Source organism: Podarcis pityusensis, assembly GCF_964106645.2.
Source record: "Podarcis pityusensis genome assembly, chromosome: 2".
NCBI classification, from domain to species: Eukaryota; Metazoa; Chordata; class Lepidosauria; order Squamata; family Lacertidae; genus Podarcis; species Podarcis pityusensis.
This window is the reverse complement of record NC_138029.1, coordinates 19,553,885-19,573,832: the sequence shown is the minus strand read 5'-3', so window position 1 is coordinate 19,573,832 and position 19,948 is coordinate 19,553,885. Positions and strand designations below refer to the sequence as shown.

Here is a 19,948-nt window from a genome sequence, read left to right as displayed (position 1 = left end):
CTACAAGTTAAATGCATCTCAGGTATCCCTTGGGACGCTCAAGGCCGTTGCCTGAGATTCCGTTCTGAAATGCACACACACATTTATTCTGTGCAGGTTGGCCTTATAATCCAGTTTTGATTCACTGCTAAACTTGCTAATGCACATTAGCGGATTTGGGAAGAAAAGAAAGGGGTGCATTCTGAGCACTGCTTCAGGGAGCTCTCCCTAATGCATGTCAACAGGGGGATGAAAACATTGCCAGCTCAACACTTCAAGCATACTTGTCAAAATCTGGTAAGCATTAATACAGCTGTTCACCATTAACATTTGCTGTTATTACGCACCAGTTGTTATACAACATCAGGGACGTGGGTGGCGCTGTGGTCTAAACCACAGAGCCTAGGACTTGCTGATCAGAAGGTCGGCAGTTCGAATCCCCGTGACGGGGTGAGCTCCCGTTGTTCAGTCCCAGCTCCTGCCCACCCAGCAGTTTGAAAGCACATCAAAGTGCAAGTAGATAAATAGGTACCGCTCCAGCGGGAAGGTAAACAGTGTTTCCGTGCGCTGCTCTGGTTTCGACAGAAGCGGCTTAGTCATGCTGGCCACATGACCCAGAAGCTGACTGCGGACAAACGCCAGCTTCCTCAGCCTATAGAGAGAAATGAGCGCCACAACCGCAGAGTTGTCCGCGACTGGACCTAACGGTCAGGGGTACCTTTACCTTTGGTAGGGAACTAGAACTTTACCTTTGGTAGGGAACTAGAGCTGGCAGGCAGGCTTGATCCAAATGCTGCCCCCACCAACTTTGGGGCCAACTTTGACAGATGGGTTTGATCACACACTGGGCAATCCCGTGAGATTATTATGATGTCAGTTGACATCAAAGGGATTTGTTGCAACTGCCAATCAGTTGATCAGCAAGTAACGAGTTTCAAGTCTTGTCCTGCAGCTGCAGTTTGGATTCAAGCCACTCCTGCAGATCGATGTTCTTCTTCTGCAAACTAGAAGGTGGTCTGACGAACTTTCACAAGCAGACAAACCAGGACAAAGTAGTTTGCAAATAGACAAAGTGGGGCTTGCAGGGAACTCCTTTTAACGCTTGCTTTCAGGGCCAATTGGTTGATTAGAACTAAGCACATCCTCAAAGACCAGCTGAACTGAGTTGACGGAAAAACACCGACCCACACCGCCACAGCTGTACTAGGGAGTTCTTGATGGGAAAATATCCTCTAGGGTTTCCAGGCATTTGAATGGAACACCCAAAGGGTCTTGGAGGAAGCACAAAGCTGCTAGGCCAGCTTCATTTTGGGGTTTGGACAGGAACAGCCAAAGGATACATGGCCCTAGGTGAGCCAATGGAGTGGTCCTCCTTAGAATCTCAGCTATCTGATGCAGCCAAGTGCAACTATGAGGAGGATATGCAAACACACAGACACACACACACACAAACAACATATATAATTTTAGGATATGCTCATATATCCTAAAATTCAAATATCTGATTCTCAGTTAGAATTCTGACTACAGATTTTGGGCTCAGCTACCAATTCCGTGGGTGGCACTGTGGGTTAAACCACAGAGCCCAGGACTTGCCAATCAGAAGGTCGGCGGTTCGAATCCCCGCGACGGGGTGAGCTCCCGTTGCTCGGTCCCTGCTCCTGCCAACCTAGCAGTTTGAAAGCACGTCAAAGTGCAAGTAGATAAATAGGTACCACTCCGGCAGGAAGGTAAACGGCATTTCCGTGCGCTGCTCTGGTTCACCAGAAGCGGCTTAATCATGCTGGCCACATGACCCGGAAGCTGTACGCCGGCTCCCTCGGCCAATAAAGCGAGATGAGCGCCGCAACCCCAGAGTCTGCCACGACTGGACCCAACAGTCAGGGGTCCCTTTACCTTTACCAATTCCGCAACTGGCATACTTATTTCCAGAAGTGCAGTGCCTTTCAACTGTAGAGACCCATCAGAGGCATCGCATATGGGGGCCATGGCCCCAGGTGCACATTTTTGAGGATGTGCAGGCAGAGAGCTCTGGCAGCTGAGGTGCTGCAACAGGTGGGTTGGTCCAGTGAGTGGGTGGGGAGAGGGAGCCGGCCAGGAGCCTGTTGGAGGCAGGCTCTGCGTGTGCCCCCCAGGTGCACTCCCCCAGTCCACCAGCAGGGGGCACAACACTTACCCCGCCCTGGGAACTGGCAACCCACGCTACGGCACGAGACCCATTGCGGACCACATAATTCAACGATCTGCTGTGATGCATTCCAAAGCAGAACACAAATTCACTCCCAGTTTCTGTTGGACAAAGAGATCTGAAAGTTCACCTAGGCTTCCTATAGCAAACATCCAAGCCAACGGAGGGGAAAGTTCTGTATGTAATAGAAGTCATACTGATTCCACAGACAGAATCTTACTGTCTTGTGGAGGCTGAGTTTTATCATCGTTTAAACTTTTCTCCCTATAACCTGCTCTCCTGGGACAGCCCATTTTTCACTCATGTTGAAAGTTGATCATCCATCATCCTCTCTTTTAAAGGAGATCTGAACACAGCCTCATAATAAAACAGAAGAGACAGAGAACTAGTTGATCCCTATAAACAATGTTTAGCTGTAAAGATGTGAAAGGTGGTTAGGGAACCACATGCATTAATCTTCCTCTTTAACATCTGAGACTGCAAGGCTGCACTGTATGCCCTGGCAAAGGACAATTCAGCACAGAAAATACAACGCGACAGTTATGGGATATATACACCCCCATTCTTAATTCCAAGGGCTCTAATTATACCCCATGGATTATAAGGCATTATTTTAAAACTGTTCCCATTACTGTCTATGGTACAGAAGCGTAGGTTGGAAATAGAGCTATTTTGTTCTCACTCTAACCCCGCTGCATTTTCAGAAGTCTTTTCCGAGAAGAGGAATCTGAGGTGTGTAGAAGGTGACATTGGCTTCTTCTTTCACCATCACCTGATTGCTCATGTGTGTGTACCTAGGAAACAGCATTCTCTGGCAAGGTTATGTGGTCAAGGCAAGATTTTTATTACAGTGTGGATACTACTACTACTACTACTATTACTACTAATAATTTTATTATTTGTACCTTGCCCATCTGATTGGGTTGCCCCAAACACTCTGGGTGGCTTCCAACATGTATGAAAACATAATAAAACATTACACTTTAACCCAGCCAGATGGGCAGGGCATAAATATAATAATAAACACAGCGGTACCTTGGTTGTCGAACTTAATCTGTTCCGGGAGTTCATTTGACTCCCGAAACTGTTCAAAAATCAAGGCGCAGCTTCCGATTGGCTGCAGGAGCTTCCTGCACTCAATCAGAAGCCGTGGAAGCCACGTCGGATGTTAAGCTTCCAAAGAACGTTCAAAAACTGGAACACTTACTTCCGGGTTTTCGGCCTTCAAGAGCCAAAATGTACAAGTACCAAGGTGTTCAAGAACCAAGGTATGACTGTAATAGCAACAACAATGCTTCCCTATACAGGAAGGTATCTTGTAAAGATTATATAGTTACTCATCTCCTTAACATCTGATGGGAGGACGTCCCACAGGGAGAGGGCCACCACAGAGAAGGCCCTCTGCCTGGTTCCCTGTAACCTCACTTCTCTCAGGGAGGGAACTGCCCGAAGGCCCTTGGAGCTGGACCTCAGTGTCCGGGCTGAACGATGGGGGTGGAGATGCTCCTTCAGGTATACTGGGCTGAGGCCGTTTAGGGCTTTAAAGGTCAGCACCAACACTTTGAATTGTGCCCAGAAATGTACTGGGAGCCAATGTAGGTCTTTCAGGACCGGTGTTATATGGTCTCGGCGGCCACTCTCAGTCACCAGTCTAGTCGCCACATTCTGCATTAGTTGTAGTTTCCAAGTCACCTTCAAAGGTAGCCCCACTTAATTAGGGATGGGGGAGAAATTAGATTCAGTTTGCATGTTAATGCAAACCTACCCAATTCACACTTTCTGAAATAATATGGGAAGCAGAACACAGCCATTCAAAACTCTCACTTCTCCAGTTTTTGCAATGCAACTTTCCCATTGGATAATGTGTTTAGGAATGTATTTGCTGCTACGTGTGTCTGAAAATGCACATATTAGTGAAAGTAATGTGCCAAAATGCACCAGGGGAAATTGCATTTCAAAAAATGTGTATATTGGGCAAAGGCACTAACCAAAATGTGCATATTAGAATAAATTTACACTAACATGCTGGTGTATTTTGATGGGGACTTAAAAATAAAATAAAATGCAAAGTTGCAAGGAAACAAAACCAGAATTGACAGATTCCACTACCCTTGTTTATAACAGAATACCACTACACTTGCATTTGTGTATCCAGCTGCAATACTCATGTTAATATCCTCACAGTTTTGTCATAGCACCAAGCTATGTTGGCATTTCACCAGTGCAATCATTGGTATGGTCCATGCTAAATATTTCTGCAATGACATAGCCAATCTTGGGGTCAAGCTATAAATTTACCCATTTAAAAACAACACTTTGCCAAATTAAACTAACTCAAAATTACACACGCGCATCTAAATTTAGAACCGCTTCTCAGACACCCGCATGATTTCCAGAGTGACCAAATGAGAGTTGCATTTTCCCAATCAAACAGCTCCTGCCCATGAAGGACTCTGTTCTTTCTGTATTCAGATTATCTCACAGGTTGCACTTGGAACATGTTATATAACCAAGGCGAAACTGCAGAAACAAGTGCTTCAGTTAAGGACTCCTGCAGAGAGCTGGGAGGCAGGAAGGAGGGGGGAATAGACAGTGCTCTCACACATCATCAACACAGAGAAGAGCATGAAGTTGCTATTCAGACACTAAAATCTATACCACCCATGGCTTCACCCAGTGATTCCTGGGATCTGTGGAATGTTTAGGTGTGCTTGGAATTGTAGCCATGTGAGGGGTAAACCACATTTCCCAGGATGGGGGGGGGGGGGCATATGCATTAAATCTGTGGTAAGGGTGTGACAGACAGGGAAGTTTCCCGTCGCAAGATCTCACAGAAAGTGCAAGAGTATTTTTCAATTTACAAAGGAAAAGCCAGTTAAAACTCATGGCTTTTCTCCCTTCAACGTCTCCTTGATTCATAATGTTTGTACTAAATGGAGTGGGGGGCAGGAAAACACATTTCAAGCCCCCATGAATTCACAGATAGGTTTTCATATACAGTGGTACCTCGGGTTACAGACGCTTCGAGTTACGCGTTTTCAGGTTACGGACACGCCAAAACCTGCAAGTACCAGAACGGGTTACTTCCAGGTTTCGACGCTCTCGTATGCACGTATGCACAGAAATGCTAAATCATGCTTTGCGCATGCACAGAAGCGTTGAATCACGTCACCCACGTGCGCAGACGTAGCGCTGTGATTTGCAAACGTGCCTCCCACATGGATCACATTTGCAACCTGAGGTTCCACTGTACAGTGGTACCTTGGTTCCTGAATGGTTTAGTTGATGAACAAATCGACTCCCGAATGCCACAAACCCAGAAGTAATTGTTCCTGTTTGCGAACATTTTTCAGAAGCCGAACGTCCATTTTGGCTGTCAGCATTGTTTCCGGGGCCAATCAGCCAATCAGAAGCCACGTTTTAGTTTTTGGACGTTTTGGAAGTCGAATGGATTCCAGAATGGATTGAGTTCAAGAACCAAGGTACCACTGTACACGTGTCTCCTCACTTATGGTACCTTTGACTCACACGTAACCAAGGTATACATGCGGCACTGGGAAATCAATCAATCAATCAATCAATCAATCAATCAATACATTTAAATGGCAAACAGGTGTGAAAGGGGCAAAAACGACCTGAAGAGAAGGAAAACTGTGAACATGGTGGGAAAAGAGTGGGAAAATGGCTAGCTATCCCATGAGCCTTTGCACTGACCTTTAAGGACTGTGGACAGTTCGAGTTTGTTGTTTCCATATCATCCTCCAGCGCTTAAGAAACTGAGAGCAACCACTCCCAGTCTGGTAAGTGCTGCTGTTTTTTTAAAGAGCTTTTCAAGAGTTTCCAGAGGTTTAGAGGGGTGGCGCTGTGGGTTAAACCACAGAGCCTAGGATTTGCTGATCAGAAGGTCGGTGGTTCGAATCCCCGTGACGGGGTGAGCTCCCGTTGCTCAGTCCCTGCTCCTGCCAACCTAGCAGTTCGAAAGCACGTCAGAGTGCAAGTAGATAAATAGGTACCGCTCTGGCGGGAAGGTAAACGGCATTTCCGTGCGTTGCTCTGGTTCGCCTTAGTCAGGCTGGCCATATGACCCGGAAGCTGTACGCCGGCTCCCTCGGCCAATAAAGCGAGATGAGCGCTGCAACCCCAGAGTCGGTCACGACTGGACCGAATGGTCAGGGGTCCCTTTACCTTTACCCACTTTGTAGATGGTGGCCCCCCCCCCACTATACGTGATTTCATGTATACATGTGATACCCGGGAACGTAACCCCCACATATCTGAGGAGATGCCTGTAATGTGTTTTGACCTGGATTTAAATTAAATTTATTCAACGCCTTTATTTATTTTGATCAATGAAGGATAATAAAGGCAGGTATACCATTCCAAAGAAGGCAAGCTTTTACTTCTTTTCTTAAGAGTTATGTGCACCCACATTTCACCTAGACAAGCAAATAACTATGTTCCAAGTTGTGTGGCATTTATCGACTACCCAACAGCTCCATTTCCATGATGCGAAAGGTGTGCTTTGGACTGGTGGCAGTATTTCTCATCACCGTGATTCCTCCACATGTTTCAAAATGCATATTTCCTTAAAAACAATACAAACAACAACTAAAACTGAATCCCCACTGCTAAAATTGCTCTGTGTAGCGTTGCAGAATAAATTACTCGTAGCAATAATAGTCAAATTTTTAAAGGTAGCAATGTCGCCAAAGTTTGTAATTATGGTCATAATATCAGCTCAGCCAGCTTGTAACATTTGACTGAATTTTGGAATAAGTGGATACATCATTTCTGGCCCAGAATCTTCCTCTAGCCCAGGTTAAAATCAAACAAGGACATCTCTTACTCCCTTGGATAGAGGCTTCCAATCTTGTCATGCTCCCAGTGATTATACTGGAGGCACAAATTTGGGAAGTGGGCTCAGGAAAATTAGCTACTTTCCTGCCTCTCTTTTTTCTTTTTTAAAAAGCTTGGGGTAGTAGGTTCATCACTAATTAAATGTACTAACCAAAAGTACTAATGATTGATGTACCAATGATGTACACTGGTCTACCACCTGCAAGAACTCCTCCACAGATACGGAAGCATCAGAAGAAAAATGAGATCTTATTCCAACACTATAACCACTACACCACACAACTGGATAACGCAGCTCTTTCAATTCTTCATATCCTCCTCCTCCTCCTCACCCAGTTCTGTGAGCAGCTCTTTCTCTGAATCTCATCCTGTCTCGTAAATGTAGGTGGAATGCAACTGAATTTCCAGCAAGATGGGATCCATTCATTCCTCAGGAAACACAATACTCTACAGCATACAGAGAGTTAACGCATCAGATTTTCTCAGACAACTGGTGCCTGACTTAGCAGGATCACTTCAACTTTCAGCTACAAAGGAGAATGGTGCCGCATTCTGATCGCCTTTGGCAAGACCTGAAACGTGTGACTGTGTCTTCCTGTAGCTGTGTACATTATCCTAATAATTATACTTTGCGGTGTCAACCTTCCTGGGGAAACTGTATTTATTCTCGAGAGATAAATTCAGCCGAGATGGTAAATCATTTCATCTTTAAGTCCTCTCAGCAATGACAATCCTGCCATGCGCAAGTGATAAAAGCCAGAAAACAGACCTGTAAGCCATTATCTTTCCATCTAGACTCCGAATTCTCCAATTCCTTGGCTTCCAGCCACCTACAGAAATTTCTGTAAGCTGTTTCTGTCAGTCAATGACAATTTGTTTCTCGTGATGTTGCGGAGGGGGGTGGGGTGGGATTAGAACTTCAAAACCTCAACTAAAATAAAATGCTTTTTCCAGTTCATATACTGTTTTAAAAAAAGAAGGCCCCGTGAGCTCCAGATATCTGTCCCAGGAAGATTGAGCACAATAATGTTGGCACAGTCACTCTGAAGAGTCATCTTCCTTCAACATGCTTTCAGTTTGGCTCGGTGCAAAATAAGGAGCAATTGGGAGGGTGGGGAAGGTATCTTCCAAAGGGAAATTGGCTAGTTTGGATGCAATATTCCTCGCTTAAGAAACCATAGTTGATTAAGGAGATTATTGTTTTCTTAATAACCGAGCTTGGGTAGAAGCTAGACAAGGTCAATTCTGCTACTCTTGTCAAGATGCTGCAACTTCAACAGTTGTTTATTATGCTGGAAACCAGGACTGAGCTAGCATATTCCACCCTTGATCCATCCTTCATGTTCCAGGTTTCAACACTCGTCTCTTTAAATCAGGGATGCCGTAACGTGTGGCCCTCCAGAAGTTGATGGTCTACAACTCACATCATACCTGACCATTGGCCACACTGGCTGGGGCTGATGGGAGTTGGAATCCAACAACATTTGGAAGGCCAGAGGTACCACAGCTCCTCAGGCAGGGTCACTTCTGCTCTCATTAAGGTGCTGCTTTTTCAACAGCAGGGGGACATGGGTGGCGCTGTGGGTTAAACCACAGAGCCTAGGACTTGCCGATCAGAAGGTCGGCAGTTCGAATCCCTGCGATGGGGTGAGCTCCCATTGCTTGGACCCAGCTCCTGCCAACCTAGCATTTCAAAAGCACATCAAATGCAAGTAGATAAATAGATACCACTCTGGCGGGAAGGTAAATGGCCTTTCCATGCGCTGCTCTGGTTCGCCAGAAGCGGCTTAATCATGAACCCTTCTGGCGGTTCCCTCATTGCGAGAAGTAAGATTACAGGGAACCAGGCAGATGTCAAGGCAATAAACAACTATTTTACTTTTAAAAGACAACTGAAGGCAGCCCTCTTTAGGGAAGTTTTTAATGTCTGATGCTGTACTGTTTTTAATATTCAGTTGGAAGCCACCCAGAGTGGCTGGGGAAACCCAGCCAGATGGGCAGGGTATAAATAATAAATTATTATTATTATTATTATTATTATTATTATTATTATTATGCTGGCCACATGACCCGGAAGCTGAACACCAGCTCCCTCGGCCAATAAAGCGAGATGAGCGCCACAACCCCAGAGTCGGCCACGACTGGACCTAATGGTCAGGGGTCCCTTTACCTTTACCTTTTTCAACAGCAGGACCTGTAAAGGTAAAAAGGTAAAAAAACCCTGGTCGGTTAAGTCCAGTCAAAGGCAACTATGGGGTTTGTGGAGTTCATCTCGCTTTCAGACCGAGGGAGCCAATGTTTGTCCACAGACAGCTTTCCAGGTCATGTGGCCAGCATGACTAAACTGTTTCCGGCGCAATGGGACACCATGATGGAAACCAGAGCGGATGGATACGCCATTTACCTTCCCGCCGGAGCGGTACCTATTTATCTACTTGCACTGGTGTGCTTTCAAACTGCTAGGTTGGCAGGAGCTGGGACAGAGCAATGGGAGCTCAACCTGTTGCAGGGATTTGAACCGCCAACCCTTTGATCAGCAAGCCCAAGAAGCTCAGTGGTTTAGACAACAGTGCCACCCACGTAGGACCTGTAATGAGACTTCGGTTATAGTAGACATAGTCAGGTATGGCTGCAAGGTTTTAAGTCCTCTAAACTTGAGGAGCTCAGCTTCCCACACAGAACAGGAGCACACTCCAAGACTGGAAAAGGCACCCCACCCCACCACCCAGAATAGTCCCATCATCACAATGTGAGACCGCAAAGGATCATGGGGAGCACCTCCCAGATAATAATAATAATAATAATAATAATAATAATAATAATAATTTATTTATATCCCGCCCTCCCCAGCCAAAGCTGGGCTCAGAACGGCTAACAACAGTAAAAATAGCACAGTTTACATAAAATCACAGACAATTAATTGAAATACATCCTCATAGAACTCTAGCCCAATGGTTGCCATTAATTTGATTCTAAAATCAATTCAGAATCAAATTAATGGCAACCATTGGGCTAGAGTTCTATCAGGATTACAGAAGGAGGGGGTCAGACTGTGCCTCGGCCAAAGGTCTGGTGGAACAGCTCTGTCTTGCAGATCAGTAGATGGCTTCGTTGGTTAGGTACATGTGAATTATCAACATCTGTGGACCTGTTGGTGCCACGCAATTGAGTCTCTTGCTCCCTTCAGCTTTACTGATTCACAGAGGATTGCTCTGCTTTCAGGCTATGCTCCTTTATTGTTTAACGTTGCTTGCATAACTGTCTTCTTCAGTCCACGTTCGCTTTAACAACTAACACTTCCACTGTCCACTTCATCTGTCTGGTGAATCGACTCTTTTCCCTGAAAGCTCGTGTTGCAATACATTTCCTAATTGGTGCCCCAGGATACTTACTTTGTGAGAAGTTCGGCTTGCTAACCAAAGTTCCTACTCCACAGAATGTGGGCATTATCAAAGTCAATTCCCTACACACTCCCACAGGCACAGAACCCCAAAGGCACACTCTAGAGGGAAAGGAGAAAGACGTCACAACTGCTGCTATTGCAGTTTGGGGAACTGGGGGACAAGTGAGCCCTTTTCCCAGAGCTGCTGCAGATTTCTTTGCTGCAGATTATTCATACCCATTCAACAATGCGATTAAAGGATCACTGGCTGACAAGTAAAGGTAAAGGAACCCCTGACCATTAGGTCCAGTCGTGGCCGACTCTGAGGCTGCGGCGCACATCTCGCTTTATAGGCTGAGGGAGCCGGCATGCAGCTTCCGGGTCATGTGGCCAGCATGACTAAGCCACTTCTGGTGAACCAGAGCAGCGCACGGAAATGCCGTTTACCTTCCCGCCAGAGTGGTACCTATTTATCTACTTGCACGTTGACGTGCTTTCAAACTGCTAGGTTGGCAGGAGCAGGGACCGAGCAACGGGAGCTCACCCTGTCGTGGGGATTTGAACCGCCAACCTTCCGATCAGCAAGCCCTAGGCTCAGTGGTTTAACCCACAGCGTCACCCGCGTCCCTGGCTGACAAGTAGATAACTGGAAATCTCATTGTGCCCATGCTGAGGGAAATTATTTTACACAACTTCTAAAACAAAATGCCTGGTCTTGTTAACAGAAAAGCCAATAGTAAATAAGGTGTCGGGGAGATTGGGGGGGTGCCTGAATAAGGGCTTGCAACTGGAACTGAATATTGCAGGACTAGTGCTATAATGAGGCAAGTTGAGATATGCACTGCATGTATATCATACATTTAAATCACATGACTTCCCCCCAAAGAATCTTGGGAACTGTAGTTTGCTAAGGGTCCTGGAATTGGTTGGGGAAAGGGGTTCACAACTGTGAAGGAAACTATAAAGAAGATAAGATTTTTAAAAATGGTTGTTTTGGTGGGAAAAGGAGGAAGAGAGGAATCACAGAAAGGTAGATGTGAGAAGGAACAAAAACTGGGGTTCAAAACTGGATCATATTGAAAGGACATTAAATATATATCCCTCAAAACAAGTCCTTCCCATTTTCCAAACTCAGCAGTGTTCCATATTCCTGCCTCTCATCTCCCTTCAGGGCAGGAGTAATCAAAACAGCAACCTGTTCCAAATCCAATTTTCCTTGGCTTGCATTGCTGATGCCAAATAGTTTAGCATTTTGCATGCAGGACAGTTGACCTGATCTACAAAGTTGTCCTTATCATGAATCCCAAGCTATTTGCCCAAGCCTGGTTCTCCGCTAACAAACAGCCTAGAAAACATCTTTACTTCCTTCTGCAGCCTTCCATCTACCCCATGGATTTTCATTATGAATCAATTTGGCACTGTACATTTTGTTTAAGGAGCCAGATGTTTGCTGCATTACCTTGGACTCTCGCACGGCAAGAAATCTGATAACAGTGAGCTGCAGCGAGAGCACGTTAACACCAGCGCACTTCTAATAGCCTGGTGCAGAAGAAACTGAAGCCAAATTCACATGGTAAATCCTAACAAAAATATCAAAGGAACGTGACTTGAAAATCTCTCCTTCCCACTGGATTGTCACTGGATTTCCACAAGTTCATTTTTATATAATGGATGCATAATTCACATAATATTGCTCACTGAATTTCCACAAGTTCATTTTTGTGGAATAGATGCTCAATATGACCTTGATCCTATCTTTCAAAATAATAAGCACCCAAAGTAAAACACACAAACACACTTTTTTAAAATAAAAAAAAATGGAAATTAAACCTGCCTTGTTGCTTTGAATCGTTTTGAACTACATGCAAAAATTTCAGTTTTTGCATGCCACAAGTGGTCTTGATCTCAAAAGCTACACTGATGGTATAACTCTATGTGGGATTAACTCAGTAGTGCCCCACTGCGTTCCATGAAGATTACTCCCAGCAGGTAAGCATGCACAGGACTGCAGCTTGAGCAAATGTCGATGCTGCAATCAGTAGCAGTCCTTGAAGTATACAGTAATTAGCAACACCCTTGTGACATACAGTTCCAAGTTGACGGGCGGCAAAACTGAAGCTGCATTCAAAAGAAGATTTTGACTTGCTAGAGACCACATAGTACGAGCCCAGATGCTCAGCCCTGCAATCACCACTTCAGTGCTTCTACACAACAAACTCTGTGATGGAGATAAACCACCACCATCATTCATGATTACAGAACTCAGTGCCAACCCCCTGCTATCAAAAAAGAAAGAAAAAATGAGTGCAGAATCCAGTAACATAGCGGCACAAACTTTTCCCTTTCTCTAAACAACCTGAGTTGCACTCCTTAGGTTACTTACCAGCTAGCATCATAGGGTTTTTTCCGCCCCTCCTCTCACTTGGACTGCAGAACATCTGCCTTCTCAAGCTGGTGCCGTTTGTTGGGTAGAGTAAGTTGTTTTTCAAAAAGGCTGGCTGCAGTTTCATGCCCAGTTTTCGAGTTCCTCTGTTCGAGAGATGCCGTGCAAAAGGCACTAAGTCGAAAGAAAACGGGAGAACGAGAGCTTTCTGAGAACCTCCACATGGTTCCTGTTGCTAGGGGAACCACTCCCTTTGTCTGCATAGCTGAGAATGGCCGCCTCATTTGTAGAAGCTGGCTCTCAAGTACTGCAAGCACCAACGGCAGTGTCAGAAGGGGACACAGAAGGGGGAAAGAGACAAGTGTCTGGGGTCCATAGACCTAATTCTAATAATTATAAATTTTGAAACAAAAATGCAAGCTTTGGTCATGCTACTGAAAGAGATGTCAGCAGTGTTGGTTAGGAACTGTCCGCATCCCCCATCTCGGAGGATTCCCTAAATATTTGATTCCTGCTTCGCTAGAAGCCTGTGAGTTGCCGCTGTTTGTTTACAAAATCCTGTTGCTGCGGAAAAGTTGGCAAAATGTCGCTTTGCTCTGACCTTCTGTGAAGAAGAGTGTGGCACAATTGGCTCAGCAAGCAAACCCATTTCGCATTAGCCTACAAAACCACACACACACACAAAATCATGGAAATGTTCCGTGTAAGAAGGGACCCACAGATATGCCAACAGGCCTGAGGAGGAGGAAGAGATGTCAAGTTTCCTGAGGGAAGCAGGTAGCCATCCCCTTGAAAGAACTGCTGGGAGACAGGGTTTTTGGCGTAAGAGCTAGTTGCAGAAGCCAAAAGACTGGAAGATAGAAACTGTCTTGAAGGCAAAGATTCGGAGCCTGTGGCTTTCTAGACTCCCAACAGCCCCAGCCAACATGACGAGTGATCAGGGAACTGTAGTCCAACAACAATTGGAGGGAACAAAGATGGCGGAATTGAGGTGGGTGTCTTGATGTAGCCATATGGAGGAGGAGAAAGAAATTGCAGTGAGGACCCACCCTAGGAACAGACTGTAGTAAGGAACACAATGTCATTTTCCTTATCCACTTAGAACTGGTTCAATTGCTGATAAGGATATATGGTACAGTCTTCCCTGGGACTGTACCATTTCCAAAGAACATAGGTAAAGGTAAAGGAACCCCTGTCCAGTCGCGGATGACTCTGGGGTTGCGGTGCTCATCTCGCTTTACTGGCCGAGGGAGCCGGTGTTTGTCCGCAGACAGATTCTGGGTCATGTGGCCAGCATGACTAAGTCACTTCTGGTGAACCAGAGCAGTGCACGGAAATGCCGTTTACTATCCTGCTGAAGCGGTACCTATTTATCTACTTGCACTTTGACGTGCTTTTGAATTGCTAGTTTGGCAGGAGCCGGGACCGAACAACTGGAGCTCACCCCGTCACAAGGATTCGAACCACTGACCTTCTGATCAGCAAGCCCTAGGCTCTGTGGTTTAGACGCGCCACCCGCGTCCCTATATCCAAAGAGCATACATGCCCCCATTTCAAGTTTCATCATGTATATAGAATGTGCCTCACATGGGAACATGCCCTGTTTCAGGCTAAGTGGTTTGTGATTTAGCAGTATATAAATACTTTTATAAATAAATACCCCAGAGAAAGAGTGATTTTTCTGAGGGGGGAGGGTGCCGGGAGAGAAACCATCAATTTGTTTAGCTCCCAAAAAGCTCTTTTTTTCTGCTGACATCCCATTTTAGGAGTTTGATGCACAGCCCGAATATATGACCTATTCTTGTCACATCTTATACTATATAATATTATTGTAAGAACATGGTCAGCATTCTGAAGGTTGCCTGGCTGCCGTTAGGGTAATTAAACATTTTCCACCCAGGTTGTTCTATCTTTTAACCTCTCTCTCTCTCCAGTGGTACAGCTAGTTAATTTTAGACCCTAAACATTGTGGTCTTATGGGCTCTTTCCCAAGCAGGTCATAAGTATTGTTTGAACTTCAGCTAACATTTTTCTTCTCCCTTTGCCCTCTCATCCTGGCCAGTTCTGTTTTACAACTTCTTCTACATTACTGATATGCTGGAGTGAGAAAGGGCAACCTATGACCACTCTGATGGTGATGGGCTCTACTCCCATTAACCCTGACCAGTGGTGGACCTTGACATCTCAAATTTCAGCAACAGCCTGTGCAATGGCAACATCCAGCGCATCCCTGCCTCTCACCTTCCATTCAATGACATAGTGCTATGGCAGCCCAGTAGTTCTGCATCTGGTGTGGCCGAACCAATCGCGCTCCAACAGAATCTTGAGGGGCACAAGTTCCCCACCCTTCTGCTATTTTTTTTTTTTTAAGCAAAGGCAGATTGCCTTCCCTGTTTTGATTTTTTTAAAGAAATATTCGGAGCATGTGTAATTTCTCCTTTTGAAAAACTCACTTAATTCACAGCACCATTGTGACTATTGGAATGAAATCGGATTTGCTTCCTCTGGCACGATGCTCCTAAGCACATTTACTTGGGAATGATCATCAGTGTGCTGTAGAAACGAACGTGTTTTAAAAGTAAAATAGATAAAACGAGCACCTCTAACCATGTATGTGGCTGGCCAGCTTCCCACTGACTATGAAATAATAATACAGTGGTAACTCAGATTACAGATGCTTCAGGTTACAGATGCTTCAGGTTACAAACTCCGCTAACCCAGAAATAGTACCTCGGGTTAAGAACTTTGCTTCGGGATGAGAACAGAAATCGTGCTCCGGTGGCGTGGGGGCAGCAGGAGGCCCCATTAGCTAAAGTGGTGCTTCAGGTTAAGAACAGTTTCAGGTTAAGAACAGACCTCCAGAACAAATTAAATTCTTAACCCGAGGTACCACTGAATAATAATAATAATAATAATAATAATAATAATAATAATAATAATTTATTATTTATACCCCGCCCATTTGACTGGGTCTCCCCAGCCACTCTGGGCTGCTTCCAACCAAATATCAAAAACAATACAGCATCAGACATTAAAAACTTCCCTAAACAGGGCTGCCTTCAGGTGTCTTTTAAAAGTAAAATAGTTGTTTATTGCCTTGTCACCTGATGGGAGGGCGTTCCACAGGGCAGGCGCCACTCCCAAGAAGGCCCTCTGCCTGGTTCCTTGTAACCTCACTTCTCACAGCGAGGGAACCGCCAAAAGGCCCTCGGCGCTGGACCTCAGGCTGGATGATGGGGGTGGAGACGCTCCTTCAGATATACTGGACCGAGGCCGTTTAGGGCTTTAAAGGTCAGCACCGACACTTTGAATTGTGCTTGGAAACGTACTGGGAGCCAATGAAGGTCTTTCAGGACCGGTGTTATATGGTCTCGGCAGCCACTCCCAGTCACCAGTCTAGCTGCCGCATTCTGGATTAATTGCAGTTTCCGAGTCACCTTCAAAGGTGAAAGGATCTTGCAGCAACCAGAGGTGGCCCTTGATGGGCAGCAACATGCTCAAGTTGGCAGTGGGGTTTCTATCATCTGCCACACTCTGCACTGCCATTTGTGGGGTCCCTGAACTTCCACCATAACCACACTATTCTCTCTCTCTCTCTCTCTCTCTCTCTCTCTCTCACACACACACACACACTGCTCTCTTTAAAATAACAATTTCCCCAGTGCAATTATTTCTCACTTTGATGCCAGAGAGAGAGATAAACAACAGCATTTTGTGTCTGGAGCATTGCCTTCAATCTTGTAGTAAAATACCGACTGAGATTTATTCTGCCATAAATGCTCTAGAGTTGAACAGGGATTGTTAAAACACTCTGGAAATTATAATAATGATTTAAATAATAATAATAATTTATTATTTATACCCCACCCATCTGGCTGGGTTTCCCCAGCCACTCTGGGCGGCTCTCAACAGAATATTAATAATAATAGTAATAATAAAGCGATAAAATATCAAACATTAAAAACTTCCCTAAACAGGGAAGCTCTGTGAGGGGAACAGGAGGCTTCCTAACAACTACAGCTCCCAGAATTCTTTGGTGGAAGCCATAACTGTTTAATGCGGTATCATAGTGCTTTAAATGTATATTATGGACACACCTTAAGACTATGCAAATAATACTCTCCTTTATCCAAATGTTTGGTTATCAAGGACTTTGAATGTCTCCCCAGGATAGTTCCCATAAATGAGGCTGTCTTCCACTTGATAAGTTACAAAGAGTCATGTCTTGGTTTTCAAAAAAAGAAAATTAAAAAAAAGAAAACCTTCCACCTGGAGACAGATATTTATTTTCAATGTCTTTGTCTTGAATAATAAACAGAGGACAGACATATATATATCGTGAAAACGCTGACTGACAGGTCCCCTCGAAGCAGCGATTTAGCATGTTTTTCCATAGCCTCATTCTACAGACTCCGCTGCTTGTTTATTAAAGTAAATAAATAAACTCCAGTCACGCAGCGCTAGGTGATTTCTAGCCGTGTGTGGGCAGTGGGTGTGAGGAGAAACGAGCGCTAATAATTTTATATCCCAATGCGAGGTTTGAGAGCAAGGCTCTCTTGACGGCTTACAGAGGGCCTTGGCTCTGGCATTCCTATGCTAATGCTTCATGATACCCAAGCCCAGGCAGCCGCTGCTTAATGTTTTCTTTTAACAGACGTGTGGAGAAGCTTGGCTTTCATGCTAAGTGAGGTTTTATAGCAGCCTTACTCGTCTCAGAAGTGAAGGAGCAGCTCTTTAGCGAGATGAACAGTTCTCAACAGGCGCAGCCAGTTTCCTTTGTTGCAAAGAAGTTTTCCCTTCCTTTTCTTTCTTTCTTTTTTTGGGGGGGGAGGGTGAGACACAATATCATTTTCAAGGCATGGATGTGTGTCGACAATGAGAAACTGAGTTTGGTTTCTGTGAGGTGCCTGGTTTTCATTCTTTCACACTTTAGGTGACTTGTCCAACTTCATTAAACCAGTCATGATGTGCGGATGCCTGATTGTCGTCTTCCAAAGCAACTACTCTATTCTGAACTTAAAGCGTAATGCCGGTGGTCAACAAAAGGGGTTTAAAGACTCTCTCAGGGCAAATCTTAAAAAATGTAGTATAAACACCGACAAGTGGGAAACACTGGCCTGTGGGTGCTCCAACTGGAGAACAGACTTACCAAAGGTGTCATGGGCTTTGAAGACCCTCGAACTCAGGACAAAAGGGAGAAATGTGCTAAGAGGAAGGCACACTTGGCAAACCCTCACCGTGATCAACTCCCACCCAGAAATCTATGTCCCCACTGTGGAAGGACGTGTGGATCCAGAAATGGCCTTCACAGTCACTTAGTAGTTTTCTTAATTCTGTTAAACTTCTGTAGTGTTGCATGCAAATAAAGTTGGTTTTAATGGAGTAAAAGGTAAAGGGACCCCAGACCATTAGGTCCAGTTGTGGCCAACTCTGGGGTTGTGGGGCTCATCTCGCTTTATTGGCCGAGGGAGCTGGCATACAGCTTCCGGGTCATGTGGCCAGCATGTCTAAGCTGCTTCTGGCGAACCAGAGCAGCTCACGGAAACGCTGTTTACCTTCCTGCCGGAGCAGTACCTATTTATCTACTTGCACTTTGACATGCTTTCAAACTGCTAGGTTGGCAGGAGATGTGACCGAGCAACGGGAGCTCATCCCGTTGCAGGGATTTGAACCACCGACCTTCTGATTTGCAAGTCCTAGGCTCTGTGGTTTAACCCACTGCGCCACCTGCATAGAACGTCCTTAATCTTATTTAGTCCTGTTACAGCTTGAAGTCCATGCAAAACGTATTCTGATTAGCTTTCAGTTTTCAATCCATTATAATCAATGCATTTAATCATTGAGTCTTAACTTCATTAATTGCAAACTCATCCTTTATCCACGCTAGTCCTTCAAATATGCTTTATTCCAATGGAAGTAATGCCCTACCATACCCCTGGACTCAGGCTTCTCGACAGCGGAGGATCGCTGGGTCTAGCATCTGAGGAGTTCTCCCTCTCCCTGCTCACTACTCACGGTCAGTTCTAGGGTTCTCTCTTCCACGCCGCAGCAATTCCTTTTCATCTCGTGATCCCCTCCTGAGATTTCAGGGTTCGCGTAGCCTGGTTCGCCCCTTAAAGTCTCCAGGGCTGTCTTAAGCATATGTGGCGTAGACCCTCAATCATCTTGGTTGCCCTCCTCTGAACACGTTCCAGCTTGTCAACATCGTTCTTAAATTGTGGTGCCCAGAATTGGGCACAGTACTCCTGGTGTAGTCTGACCAAGCTTGGTCCCAGCTCCTGCCAACCTAGCAGTTCAAAAGCATGCCCAAAAAAGTGCAAGTAGATAAATAGGTACTGGACTGGACTTAACTGTCAGGGGTCCTTTACCTTTTGAATTCTTCCCTTGATCTGGACACTATACAGTGGTACCTCTGGTTACGTACTTAATTCGTTCCGGAGGTCTGTTCTTAACCTGAAACTGTTCTTAACCTGAAGCACCACTTTAGCTAATGGGGCCTCCCGCTGCTGCTGCCGAGCGATTTCTGTTCTCATGCTGAAGCAAAGTTCTTAACCCGAGGTACTATTTCTGGGTTAGCAGAGTCTGTAACCTGAAGCGTATGTAACCTGAAGTGTATGTAATCCGAGGTACCACTGTACTTCTGTTGATGCAGCCTAGAATAGCATTAGCTTTTTTTTGCTACTGCATCACACTGTTGACTCATGTTATATGCATATATTGTGCACACTCCGCCCCAGTGTATGCATTTTTGGACGCATTCCTTGGCTGGAGGATTGCATTCCAAAATTCAGAGAAACGTGAAGGAGTCTTGCAGTCATCACACACCTGCCTCCCTTCATCCCATGACCAGTGCAACTGAGGGCACAACTAGACCTGATGTCATGAGATCTCTGACTGGATCATCTAGAGCAGGCATAGGCAAACTCCGGCCCTCCAGATGTTTGGGGACTACAACTCCCATGATCCCTAGCTAACAAGATTAGTGGTCAGGGATGGTGGGAATTGTAGTTTCAAAACATCTGGAGGGCTGGAGTTTGCCTATGCCTGATCTAGAGTCTCCAAAGTTTAAAAGCAGCCATGCCAGGTGTGGAGTAAACTGGGGCCATAGTTCTAGGGCAGCCTTTCTCAACCTGTGGGTCCCCAGATGTTGTTGAACTAC

General features: G+C 45.3%; 1 protein-coding gene across 3 annotated transcripts in view; it reads right to left on the bottom strand.

Annotated features, from left to right (window-relative positions):
* ANKFN1 (ankyrin repeat and fibronectin type III domain containing 1) overlaps window positions 1-13,016 on the bottom strand; it is a 217,990-nt gene extending 204,974 nt beyond the window's left edge. For all 3 annotated transcript variants that reach the window (XM_080994439.1, XM_080994438.1, XM_080994441.1), the window contains exon 1: window positions 12,790-13,016. The gene's annotated coding sequence lies outside the window, so the exon portion shown is untranslated. The remainder of the gene's footprint in view (window positions 1-12,789) is intronic.
* Between the last annotated feature and the right edge of the window lie 6,932 nt (window positions 13,017-19,948).